The sequence below is a fragment of the Bos taurus genome, chromosome 20 (genome assembly GCF_002263795.3).
Source record: "Bos taurus isolate L1 Dominette 01449 registration number 42190680 breed Hereford chromosome 20, ARS-UCD2.0, whole genome shotgun sequence".
Lineage (NCBI taxonomy): Eukaryota > Metazoa > Chordata > Mammalia > Artiodactyla > Bovidae > Bos > Bos taurus.
In genome coordinates, this window is record NC_037347.1 from 2,814,473 (window position 1) to 2,828,925 (window position 14,453).

At 35.6% G+C, this 14,453-nt stretch overlaps 1 protein-coding gene across 6 annotated transcripts in view; it reads left to right on the forward strand.

Annotated features, from left to right (window-relative positions):
• Positions 1-14,453, forward strand: part of RANBP17 (RAN binding protein 17) — a 383,888-nt gene that overhangs the window by 48,888 nt on the left and 320,547 nt on the right. The gene's annotated exons all lie outside the window — the stretch shown is intronic.

Here is a 14,453-nt window from a genome sequence, read left to right on the forward strand (position 1 = left end):
CTTTTTCTTTCATGTTTGTTGATTTTATCTTGTTTGGAAAGTGAGTAGTAAGTGATGATAGTCAAACTTTCAGTGATTTTTCCATCTAAACTCTTTAAAAAAATTCTTTGAAAATTATCCTATATATGTTTACAAGATGTCATCTTAAAATGCCTTTTGTTCATTTTCTGTTTTGCTTTTTGAATCATATAGTACTGCTGAGGGTCTGGATAGAGAAATAGTTAGCCTTCTTTAAATGTTCTCTTCCATACCTCTTGTTATGAATTAAACGAGGGATAACTAGCATGTTGTTTCATAGCATTTCATCTTCATGATTGATTTCTTTCTTTAGTAGAGTTTTGAAAAGTATTAAATATCAAATACATCTAAGTATTGATATAGTAGCAGTAAAAACACTGTCACATGACTTAAACAGCAGGTCAATACCAACCTTCGCTGTTGCCTTTTTTCTGCCAGCAGAAAATGCTTGCTGTTTATCAGTTGATGCCTTTTCTTCATAGTTTTACTGTTGCTGCTGCTGCTGCTAAGTCGCATATAGATATATAATCTGAAAATAATGCATAGTTTTGCATATATTTGAACTTTATACAAATAGAATCAAAATGTATTTATTCTTTTACAACTTGCTTCATTTTTTCTGTGTTGTGTATGAGAGTTTATATTGGTGCTATAGATATAGTTCCTTCATTTGTACTGCTGTAGTGCTGCAATTTATTGATGCATTTCTTGTCAATGGGTAAAGCTTGTTATATGTATTCATTACATAGCTTCAGTAGATCATGCCAAACTATATTTTACAAACAGTGATTATACTACTTTATATCCCACCCATTTTGATCCAGTTCCTCACCAACAGCTCATAATGTTAAACTTTTTGTCAGGCTAGTTGAGGTAATATACCTCACACATATTTTACTTTTCACTCCTATGGTTATTAATGATGTTTAGTGTTTTATGTTTATTGACTGTTTGCTGTCATCATCAGTGATATATATGTTTCATGACTTTTCATTCTCCTCATCATTTGGTTTATTGGTTTCTCTCTTGCTGATGGAGTGCTTTACAATGTTTTAACACTAATCTTTTAGTTGTTTAAATTGTGAATATTGCCTCAAGTTTGTGACCTGTCTTTACATATAACTAATGTGTCTGTTCTCTTAGTTTTCATATCAAATTTTGATTAACTCACCTAACTTTTGAAGAGATGTTATATTTACATTGTCCAGAAAAAAAGAAATTAAAATGTGTTCTGTTTCAGTATTGTAATGTCTTCCTATTCTTCACTCTAACAAATTATGATTCTTGCTAGTTTTGCATCTTTCAAAATTTTCTGTTTGCATATACAGTTAATAAATATGTGAATTCTTATCCAGTCTTACATGGAATGTGGCATACCACACTCATGTTCTACTCCTTGCTTTTTCTCATTTAACAATGTATTTTATAGTTATTCTCAAATGGAGAATACTTTTTTAAAGATGAACAATATTTTATTTTTTTAATGTATCATAATTTAATTAACTGTTCTCTCCACTGCTGAGAGTCATTTGAATTGTTTGTCATCTTCTGCTATTAAAACTAATGCTATTAGTTTTAACTTTGTACTTTTACAAATTACTTTATAGTAATACTAAAGTTAATACTAAAGCATACTGAAGTGTCGGAGAAGGCAATGGCACCCCACTCCAGTACTCTTGCCTGGAAAATCCCATGGATGGAGGAGCCTGGTAGGCTGTAGTCCATGGGGTCGCGAAGAGTAGTACACGGCTGCGCGACTTCACTTTCACTTTTCACTTTCATGCAGTGGAGAAGGAAATGGCAACCCACTCCAGTGTTCTTGCCTGGAGAATCCCAGGGACGGGGGAGCCTGGCGGGCTGCCGTCTGTGGGGTCGCACAGAGTCAGACACGACTGAAGCAACTTAGCAGCAGCAGCAGCACACTAAAGTATACTAAAGTTAACCTGTACTTGTACAGATTAACTTTGTACTTGTCAGTTTATATTTATGCAAGTGTGTCTGTAGGATAATTTCCAAGAGCAAAACTACTTCTGGGAGATAGGAATAATGTATTTGTAATTTTTACAAATATTTCCAAATTATTCTCTGTAAGGACTATACCAATTTACTTGTCCATCAGCAGTCTATGAGAGTTCCATTTTATTGTCTTCCCAGAACAGTTATTACTAAACTTTTGAATTTCTGGCAGTCTTACAGGTGAAAAATGATTTCTCAGTCTAATTTACCATTCTCATATTAGTGATGTTAAACATTATTTAAGAACTGTTTGGTCTTTTTCTGTAAAAAGAATTACTCATTTTTTGGCTCATTTGTTTTGTTAGGTTTTTTAAAATTGATTTTTCACAGCTCTTTATATTTTAGAAAAATGAACCCCTTGCTTGTCTGTATTAAGAGTTTTTAATATCTTTTTCCTTTTTTTTTTCCTGAGTGTACAGTTTGATGAATTTAGCAGATACATAGCCATGTAACTAACAGCACATTCAAGATTGAAAACACTTCTTTCACTCTGTAAATAATTTTCATATGCCCTTCAATTCCATTCCGTAATGCCTGGTCCAGATAACCACTGGTTTTTGTCACTATGGTTCATTTCTTTTAGATTTCTATATAAATGAAATTATACAGTAGGAGGTCTTTTGTGTTTGACTTTGTTTCCTTAGGATAATGCTTTTGAGATTCAAATATTTTGTATATGTAAATATTTTGTTCCTTTCTATTGCTGTGTAGTATTGTGTAGTATGGTTTTCTTTTTACTTTGTTCAGCTGTTTACCTCTTAAGTTACACTTCCAGTTTTTATTGACTTATGAATAATGGTGCTATGACCACTTGCAGACAAGTCTTTGTACCTAAATTTTCCTTTCTCTTGGGTAAATACCTGAGACAAATTGTGGGGTCATGTGAGAAATGTGTGTTTAATATAAGATACTGCTATGCTATTTTATGAAGTGTACCATTTTTCATTTCCATTAAGATTGCTTCACATCTTCATCATCATTTGATATTGTCTTCTTACTTTCAGCCATTCTACTGGGTATATAGGAATAGTATCTCACTGTGGTTGTATTTTGAATTTACTTGATAATTAATGAAGTTGTGCTTTTTTAGGCCATTCTTATATCTTCCTTTGTGAAATGTCTGTTCACATTTTTTCCCCTTTTTATATTGGGTTGTTTGTTCTTTTGTACATAGTCTTATTGAAATTCTAAGTGTTTTTATATTCTGTATACAGTCCATTTTTCACATACATGTTTACAAATATTTTCTTCCTATCTGTCATTTGTCTTTTTAACTCTTAAGAGTTAAACTTTTAAAGAGTTAAGTTTTAACTGTTAAAACTTTTTAACTGTTTCAGAGAGCAGAAGTTGTAAATTTTGATTATCTGCATTTTCAGTTTTTTATTTATGGCTTTATGGTTTTTGTATTGAAGAAATCTGTGTAACTGAAGTTACAAATAGGTTTTATATTTTTCTTCTAAAAGTTTAATAATTTTAGCTATTATGTTCAGGTCTGTGATCCACTTTGAATTAATTTTTGTGAATGATGTGAGGTAAGAAGAATAAGGCCTCCTCACCAACACATATAGCTATCAAATTCTAGCAACATTTGCTGAAAAGACTTTTTTCCCTTTTGTATTATTCTGTGCCTTTGTCAAAAATCAGTTGACCATAGAAATCTAGGGTCTGTTACTGGACTCTATTCTGTACCATAGATCTAAATGTCTATCCTTATGCCAATATTATGCTGTCTTGCTTACTATAACTTTATAAGTCTTCAAATCAGGTAATTTAAGTCTTTCAGTCTTGTTCTTCTTTTTCAGAATAGTTTTGTGTTCTGCATCTTTTGCTATTGTCTTAATTTTAGCATCAACTTGTCAATTTCTTTAAAAAACTCACCAGTTTGATTGAGGTTGCCTCAATCTGTGTATCAGTTTGGGCCATCTTAATATCCAGTTCATGGACATGGTATCTTGCTACACTCATGTAGGTGTTTTAAATTTTTGTTTTACTGTATTCAGTTCACAGCTGTTAAAAATCTTTTATTGAATTTATTCCTGTATATTTTTGATGCTATTATAAATTTTGATTATTCTCTACTATCATACCTATGTAAGTCCAGAATTGATTTTTGTCTTTGTGTCCTGTGACTACTAAATTTACTTAATAGTTTAAATAGCTTTTTTTGGTAGACTTGCTAGGATTATTTTATATGATAATGTCACCTAAAGACAGTTTTATGTCTTATCTTCATGCTGTTTATTTCTGTTTCTTTCCTTATTCCTTCCACTGGTAGGACCTTTAGTAGAGTATTGAACAAAAGTGATAAGAATGGATATTCTGGCCTTGTTTCTGTTTGTACATAAAGACAGCATTAATCCCTCTTATCATTGATAATAAATTTGGTGAAGTTCTCTTCTGTTTCTTAGATTATTTATAATGAATGGGGCATACATTTCTTTGAATGCTTTTTTTGTACCTACTCAAATGAACTTTGTTTTTCTTTTTCATTTTACTAATGTAATAAATTACATTAATTGATTTTCCTGTTAAACAGACTTTATATTCCTAGGATAAATCCTACTTGGTTATGATATTGTTCTCTTATAGAGTGTTAGATTTAGTTTGCAAAAATTTTATCTTATGTTGATGTTCATGAAGGATATTTGTCTTTAGTTTTCTTTTTTTTTTTTATGATGACTTTGGTTTTGGTAACAGGGTAATACTGGCCTCATAAAAAATAAATTGAGTCAAGAAGTGTTTCTGCCTCCTTTATTTTCTGAAAGAGTCTGTGTAATACTGGTATTATTTCTTTAGAGTTTGATAGAATTCATCAGCGAAACCAGTGGGCCGGGAAGATTTATCATTATGAATGAAATTTTGTTAATTGATATGGAACTGTTCCTATTTCCTCTTGCACTTGGGATCAAATCTAATCATTTATGTCTTTCAAGGATGACTCTAATTTTAAATTTACTGGAATAAAGTTATTTCTAATATTCCATTATTATTATTTTAATGTCTATGGGATCTGAAGTGATGTACTTTCTTCCATTCTTCCTATTTTAAAAATTGAGGTACACTTGCCACATACTAGTTTGAGATGTACCATGTAATGATTCGGTATTGTATATATTGGGAAATAATCACCAGAAAAAGTCTAGTTAACATCCATCACTGTACATGATTACACATTTTTTGTGTGTGTGATGAGAACTTTTGGCAAGATCTACTGTTTTAGCAGCTTTTGAATATGCAATACAGTGTTACCATGCTATATATTACATCCTCATGACATTTATTTTTATAACTGAAAGTTTGTACCTTTTCCCCAACTTCATCCATTTGATAATTTTTGCTTTTTCTCTTTTTCCCTGATAGACTGACTGGATATTTATCAATTTTCTTAATTATTTCCAGAAATCAGCTCTTAGTTTCACTGATTAAAAAAAATTTTTTTGTTTATTTTTTATTTCTTGAGTTTTTTGGGAGGAAGATTTCTTATTTTCTACCCTATACTTTTGATTTTACTTCATCTTTTCAAATTTTGGATGGAAGTGTCACCTCTTTAATTTTTAGACTTTTTGTAATTTTCTAATTAAAAACATTTAAAGCTATAAATTCTGGTTTAAGCATTGCTTTAGCTGTATATCATGAATTTTGATCTTTTATTTTCATTATCATTTAGTTAAGATATTTTCTAGTCTCTTATTTCTTTGTTACTTTATGGATTATTAGAAGTATGCTTTTATATTCTAAATAAAATATTTGGATCTTCCTAGTTATCTTATTGTTCCTGATTTCAAATTTAATTCTTTTTTGGGCAAAATAACTTTATATGATTTCAGATATTAAGTTTATTAAGACTTGTTTTATGATGAAGCATATGGTCTATCATGGCAAACATACCATGTACACTTGAAAAGCATATACACTTTACCATAATTGGGTACAGTAGCAGTAAATAGAAATTAAGTCAAGACGATTAATAGTATTATGCAGGTATTCTTTGTTTTCATTTTTCTTTGTGTTTATTTCTTTTATTTATAGAGAAGTATTAAACCTCCAAATACGATTGTGGAATAGTCAGTTGTTTTTAATCACTAAGTCATGTCTGACTCTTTGTGACCCCAGGAACTATAGCCTGGCAGGCTCCTCTGTCCAAGGGATTTCCCAGGCAGGAATACTGGAATGGGTTGCTATTTCTTTCTCCAGGAATAGTCCATATTACTTTTAATTTTCAATTTTTGCTTCGTTTAGACTTTTATTGTCTTCCTTACTAATTGATCCTTTTATCCAGTACTGTCTCATGCTTTCTGTTTATATGGGCTATCCTTCACCATCCATTTACTTTCAGTCTGTCTGTGTCTTTATTTTTAGAGTGTGTCTCTTGTAGATGGTGTATTTGTTGTTCTTGTTTAGTTGCTCAGTCATGTCTGACTGTGACCCCATGGACTGCAGCACACGAGGCTTCCTGGTCCTTCACTGTCTCCCAGACTTTGTTCAAACTTATGTCCATTGAGTCAGTGGTGCCATCCAACCACCTCATCTTCTGTCATCTCCTTTTCCTCCTGCCTTTGATCTTTCCAAGCATCAGGGTTTTTTCCAATGAGTCAGTTCTTTGCATCAGGTGGCTAAAGTATTGGAGTTTCAACTTCAGCATCAGTCCTTCCAAGGAATATTCAGGACCGATTTCCTTTAGGATGGACTGGTTTGATCTCCTTGCAGTCCAAGGGACTCTCAAGAATCTTCTCCAATACCACAGTTCAAAAGCATCAGTTCTTCAGCACTCAGCTTTCTTCACAGTCCAATTCTCACATCCATACATGACCGCTGGAAAAACCATAGCCTTGACCAGATGGACCTTTGTTGGCAAAGAGATGTTCTGCTTTTTAATATGCTGTCTAGGTTTGTCATAGCTTTTCTTCCAAGGAGCAAGCATCTTGTAATTTCATGGCTGCAGTCACTCACCATCCAGTGATTTTGGAGCCCAAGAAAGTAAATTCTGTCACCATTTCCATTCTTTTGCCATGAAGTGGTAGAACCAGATTCCATCTGTTTGCCATGAAGTGGTAGAACCAGATACCATGATCTTAGTTTTTTGAATGTTGAGTTTTAAGCCAGATTTTTCACTCAACTCTTTCACTTTCATCAAGAGGCTGTTTAGTTCCTTTTTGCTTTCTGCCATAAGGGTGGTGTCATCTGCATATCTGAGGTTACTGATATTTCTCCCTGAAGTCTTGATTCCAGCTTGTGCTTCATCCAGCCCAGCATTTTGCTTGATGTTGAATAAGCAGTGTAACAATATGCAGCCTTGACGTACTCCTTTCTCAATTTGGAACCAGTCCATTGTTCCATGTCTGGTTCTAACTGTTGCTTCTTAACCTACATACAGATTTCTCAGGAGGCAGGTAAGGTGGTCTGGTATTCCTATCTTTTAAGCATGTTCCACAGTTATTGTGATCCACACAGTCAAAGACTTTGGTGTAGTCAGTAAAGCAGGAGCAGAAGTGTTTCTGTAACTATCTTGGTTTTTCTATGATCTAACATGTTGGCAATTTGATCTCTGGTTCCTCTGCCTTTCTAAATCCAGCTTAAATATCTGCAAATTCTCAGTTCATGTACTATTAAAGCCTGGTTTGGAGAATTTTGAGCATTACTTTACTAGAATGTGAGATGAGTGCAATTGTATGGTAGTTTTAGCATTCTTTGGCATTGCCTTTCTTTGGGATTGGAATGAACACTGACTTTTTCCAGTCCTAGCTACTGCTGAGTTTTCCTAATTTGCTGGCATATTGAGTGCAGCACTTTAACAGCATCATTTTTTAGGATTTGAATTAGCTCAGCGGGAATCCATCACCTCCACTAGCTTTGTTTGTAGTGATGCTTCCTAAGGACCACTTGATTTTGCACTCCAGGATGTCTGGCTCTAGGTGAGTGAACACACGAACACACCCTCTTCTGTGTATTCTTGCCACCTCTTCTTAATATCTTCTGCTTCTGTTAGTTTCATACCATATCTGTCCTTTATTGTGCCCATCTTTGGATGAAATGTTCCCTTGGTATCTCTAATTTTCTTTTCTTTCTTTTTTTTTTTATCCTATTTCGAGATAGTGCTTTATTTTTTCAATATAAATTTATTTATTTTAATTGAAAGCTAATTCCTTTACAATATTGTAGTGGTTTTTGCCATAAATTGACATGAATCAGCTATGGGTGTACATGTGTTCCCCATCTTGAACCCCCCTCCCACCTCGCTGCCCCATCCCATCCCTCTGGGTCATCCCAGTGCACCAGCCCTGAGCACCCTGTCTCATGCATCGAACGTGGACTGGCAATCTCTTTCACATATGATAATATACATGTTTCAATGCCATTCTCCCAAATCATTCCACCCTCGCCCTCTCCCACAGAGTCCAAAAGACTGTTCTGTACTTCTGTGTCTCTTTTGCTGTCTTGATGTAGGGCTATTGTTACCACATTTCTAAATTCCATATATATGTGTTAGTATACCGCATTGCTATTTTTCTTTCTGGCTCACTTCACTCTGTATAATAGGCTCCAGTTTCATCCACCTCATTAGAACTGATTCAGATGTATTCTTTAATATTCCATTGTGTATATGTACCACAGCTTTCTTCTCCATTTGTCTGCTGATGACATCTAGGTTGCTTCCATGTCCTGGCTATTATAAACAGTGTTGTATGAACATTGGGGTACATGTGTCTCTTTCAGTTCTGGTTTCCTCAGTGTGTATGCCCAGCAGTGGGATTGCTGGGTCATAAGGCAGTTCTATTTCCAGTTTTTTAAGGAATCTCCACACTGTTCTCCATAGTGCCTGTCCTAGTTTGCATTTCCTGTAAGAGGGTTCCCTTTTCTCCACACCCTCTTCAGCATTTATTGCTTGTAGACTTTTGGATAGCAGCCATTCTGACTGGCGTGAAATGGTACTTCATTGTGGTTTTGATTTACATTTCTCTGATAATGAGTGATGTTGAGCATCTTTTCATGTATTTGTTCATGTCTTCTTTAGAGAAATGTCGGTTTAGTTCTTTGGCCCATTTTTTGATTGGGTTGTTTATTTTTCTGGAATTGAGCTGCAGGTGTTGCTTGTATATTTTTGAGATTAATTCTTTGTTACTTGCTTCATTTGCTATTATTTTCTCCCATTCTGAAGGCTGTCTTTTCACCTTGCTTATAGTTTCCTTTCTTGTGCAAAAGCTTTTAACTTTAATTAGGTCCCATTTGTTTATTTTTGCTTTTATTTCCATTACTTTGGGAGGTGGGTCATAGAGGATCCTGCTGTGATTTATGTCAGAGTGTTTTGCCTATGTTTTCCTCTAGGAATTTTATAGTTTCTGATCTTACATTTAAATCTTTAATCCATTTTGAGTTTATTTTTGTGTATGGTGTTAGAAAGAGTTCAAGTTTCATTCTTTTACAAGTGGTTGACCAGTTTTCCCAGCACTACTTGTTAAAGAGATTGGCTTTTCTCCATTGTATATTCTTGCCTCCTTTGTCAAAGATAAGGTGTCCATAGATGCGTGTGGATTTATCTCTGGGCTTTCTGCTTTGTTCCATTGATCTATACTTCTGTGTACCATACTGTCTTGATGACTGTAGCTTTGAGGTCAGGCAAGTTGATTCCTCCACTTCCATTCTTCTTTCTCAAGATCGCTTTGGCCATTCGAGGTTTTTTGTATTTCCATTTGTTCTAGCTCTGTGAAAAATACTGTTGGTAGCCTGATAGGGATTGCATTGAATCTATAGATTGCTTTGGGTGGTATACTTATTTTCACTATATTGATTCTTCCAATACATGAACATGGTATATTTCTCTATCTCTTTGTGTCCTCTTTGATTTCTTTCATCATTCTTTTGTAATTTTCTATATATAGGTCTTTTGTTTCTTTAGGTAGATATATTCCTAAGTATTTTATTCTTTTCGTTGCAATGGTGAATGGGATTGTTTCCTTAATTCCTCTTTCAGTTTTCTTATTGTTAGTGTATAGGAATGCAAGGGATTTCTGCGTGTTAATTTTATATCCTTCAACTTGACTATATTCATTGATTAGCTCTAATAATTTTCTGGTGGAGTATTTATGGTTTTCTGTGTAGAGGATCATGTCATCTGCAAACAGTGAGAGTTTTACTTCTTCTTTTCCAATCTGGATTCCTTTTATTTCTTTTTCTGCTGATTGCTGTGGCCAAAACTTCCAAAATTACGTTGAATAGTAGTGGTGAGAGTGGGTATCTTTGTCTTGTTCCTGACTTTAGGGGAAATGCTTTCAAATTTTCACCATTGAGGATAATGTTTGTTGTGGGGTTATCATATATAGCTTTTATTATGTTGAGGTATGTTTATTCTATTCCTACTTTCTGGAGGTTTTTTATCATAAGTGGATGTTGAATTTTGTCAAAGGCTTTCTCTGCATCTATTGAGATAATCATATGGTTTTTTATATTTCGATTTGTTAATGTGGTGTATTACATTGATTGATTTGCAAATATTGAAGAATCTTTGCATCCCTGGGATAAAGCCCACTTGGACATGATGTATGATCTTTTTAATGTGTTGTTGGATTCTGATTGCTAGAATTTTGTTAAGGATTTTTGCATCTATGTTCATCAGTGATATTGGCCTGTAGTTTTCTTTTTTTGTGGCATCTTTGTGAGGTTTTGGTATTAGGGTGATGGTGGCCTCATAGAATGAGTTTGGAAGTTTACCTTCCTCTGCAATTTTCTGGAAGAGTTTGAATAGAATAGGTGTTAGCTCTTCTCTAAAGTTTTGGTAGAATTCAGCTGTGAAGCCATCTGGTCCTGGGCTTTTGTTTGTTGCAAGATTTCTGATTACAGTTTCAATTTCGGTGCTTGTGATGGGTCTGTTAAGATTTTCTATTTCTTCCAAGTTGTCCATTTTATTGGCATAAAGTTGCTGATAGTAGTATCTTTTGATCCTTTGTATTTCTGTGTTGTCTGTTGTGATTTCTCCACTTTTATTTCTAATTTTTTTGATTTGATTATTCTCCCTTTGTTTCTTGGTAAGTCTGGCTAATGGTTTGTCAATTTTATTTATCTTCTCAAAGAATCAGCTTTTGGTTTTGTTGATTTTTGCTATGGTCTCTTTTGTTTCTTTTGCATTTATATCTGTCCTAATTTTTAAGATTTCTTTCCTTCTCCTAACCCTGGGGTTCTTCATTTCTTCCTTTTCTAGTTGCTTAGGGGTAGAGTTAGGTTATTTATTTAACTTTTTTCTTGTTTCTTGAGGTAAGCCTGTATTACTATTGAACTTTCCTCCTTAGCACTGCTTTTACAGTGTCCCATAGGTTTTGGGTTGTTGTGTTTTCATTTTCATTTGTTTCTATGCATATTTTGATTTCTTATGTGATTTCTTTTGTGATTTATTGGTTATTCAACAGCGTGTTGTTCAGCCTCCATGTGTTGGAATTTTTAATAGTTTTTCTCCTGTTCAGTTCGGTTCAGTTCAGTCGCTCAGTCATGTCTGACTCTTTGCAACCCCATGAATCGTAGCACGCCAGGCCTCCCTGTCCATCACCAACTCCCGGAGTCTATCCAAACTCATGTCCATCGAGTCAGTGATGCCATCCAGCCCTCTCATCTTCTGTTGTCCCCTTCTCCTCCTGCTCCCAATCCCTTCCAGCATCAGAGTCTTTTCCAGTGAGTCACCTCTTCGCATGAGGTGGCCAAAGTACTGGAGTTTCAGCTTTAGCATCAGTCCTTCCATTGAACACCCAGGACTGATCTCCTTTAGGATGGACTGGTTGGATCTCCTGGCAGTCCAGGGGACTCTCAAGAGTCTTCTCCAACACCACAGTTCAAAAGCATCAATTCTTCGGTGCTCAGCTTTCTTCACAGTCCAACTTTCACATCCATATATGACCACAGGAAAAACCATAGCCTTGACTAGATGGACCTTTGTTGTCCAAGTAATATCTCTGTTTTTTCATATGCTATCTAGGTTGGTCATAACTTTCCTTCCAAGGACTAAGTGTCTTTTAATTTCATGGCTGCAATCACCATCTGAAGTGATTTTGGAGCCCCACAAAATAAAGTCTGACACTGTTTCCACTGTTTCCCCATCTATTTCCCATGAAGTGATGGAACCAGATGCCATGATCCTAGTTTTCTGAATGTTGAGCTTTAAGCCAACGTTTTCACTCTCCTCTTTCACTTTCATCAAGAGGCTTTTTAGTTCCTCTTCACTTTCTGCCATTAAGGTGGTGTCATCTGCATATCTGAGGTTATTGATATTTCTCCCGGCAATCTTGATTCCAGCTTGTGTTTCTTCCAGCCCAGTGTTTCTCATGATATACTCTGCATATAATTTAAATAAGCAGAGTGACAATATACAGCCTTGGCATACTCCTTTTCCAATTTGGAACCAGTCGTTCCATGTCCAGTTCTAACTGTTGCTTCCTGACCTGCATATAGGTTTCTTAAGTCAGGTGTTTTGGTATTCCCATCTTTCAGAATTTGCCATAGTTTATTGTGATCCACACAGTCAAAGGCTTTTGCATAGTCAATAGAGCAGAAATAGATGTTTTTCTGGACCTCTCTTGCTTTATTGATGATCCAATGGATGTTGGCAATTTGATCTCTGGATCCTCTGCCTTTTCTAAAACCAGCTTGAACATTTGGAATTTTCTCCTGTAGACATCTAATCTTACTGCATTGTGATCAGAAAAGATGCTTGGAATGATTTCAATTTTTTTTGAATTTACCAAGGCTAGATTTATGGCCCCGGATGTGATCTATCCTGGAGTAGGTTCCATGTGCACTTGAGAAAAAGGTGAAATTCATTGTTTTGGGGTGAAATGTCCTAGAGATATCTATTAAGTCTAACTGGTCTACTGTATAATTTAAGGTTTGTGTTTCCTTGTTAAATTTCTGTTTAGCTTATCTATCCATAGGTGTGAGTGGGATATTAAAGTCTCCCACTATTATTGTGTTATTGTTAATTTCCCCTTTCTTACTTGTTAGCATTTGCCTTACATATTGCGGTGCTCCTATGTTGTGTGCATATATATTTATAATTGTTATATCTTCTTCTTGGATTTATCCTTTGATCATTATGTAGTATCCTTCTTTGTCTCTTTTCACAGCCTTTATTTTAAAGTCTATTTTGTCTGATATAAGTGTTGCTGCTCCTTCTTTCTTTGAGTCTCTATTTGCGTGGAGTATCTTTTTCCAGGCTTTCACTTTCAGTCTCTATGTGTCCCTTGTTATGAGGTGGGTTTCTTGTAGACAATATATATAGGGGTCTTGTTTTTGTATCCATTCAGCCAGTCTTTGTCTTTTGGTTGGGGCATTCAACCCATTTATATTTAAGGTAATTATTGATAAGTCCCTTGGACTACAAGGATATCCAACCAGTCCATCCTAAAGGAGATCAGTCCTGGGTGTTCATTGGAAGGACTGATGCTGAGGCTGAAACTCCAGTACTTTGGCCACCTCATGTGAAGAGTTGACTCATTGGAAAAGACTCTGATGCTGGGAGGGATTGGGGGCAGGAGGAGAAGGGGATGACAGAGGATGAGATGGCTGGATGGCATCACCGACTCGATGCATATGAGTTTGAGTGAACTATAGGAGTTGGTGATGGACAGGGAGTTCTGGCGTGCTGCGATTCATGGGGTTGCAAAGAGTCGGACATGACTGAGTGACTGAATTGACTGACTGATGATCCTGTTGCCATTACTTTGTTGTTTTGGGTTCGAGTTTATACACCCTTTCTGTGTTTCCTGTCTGGAGAAGATCCTTTAGCATTTGTTGGAGAGCTGGTTTGATAGTGCTGAATTCTCTCAGCTTTTGCTTGTCTGTAAAGCTTTTGATTTCTCCTTCATATTTGAATGAGATCCTTACTGTGTACAGTAATTGCCCGGAGCAGGAGCTCCGCCCATGGCAAAGGTCATGAGGAAGGAGGCTCGGCATACGCAAAGTGGGGATCAAGCCTCAGGAGTCCCCCTGGAAATTCTCAAGCATCTACCCCCAAAACCAGAGTCTGCCTACTTTCTGCTTTGTGCTCTCACCTACACCTCTGACTTTATGGGGGGGCTGTCCCCCATTACCTCTCTCTGAAAAAAGAGTTAACTTATAGCTCCAGTTAATAAAGTTTCTGGGTGTGATAGTGTTTCAACCTACAAACTCCTTTGGAAGTCCTCTACCTGCCTAAACAGGTTCTCCCGGCCACATGTGATTGATTGTTCACAGCCTCCCAACCGTGAGAGGCATGAGATGTTCTTAACTGTCTAAATACAGATTCCTTTGAACAGTTAAAAGATTGATTAGAAATTGTATTGGTGAAGGGTTTTTCACTTGTTGGGCCAATGTTTGCTGCTAAGTCTTCATATCGCTTACCTGCTGTGTCCCTGGCAGTATTTGTAACCTTGGACCCTTGAGTTAATTCTTTTTCTTGTTAT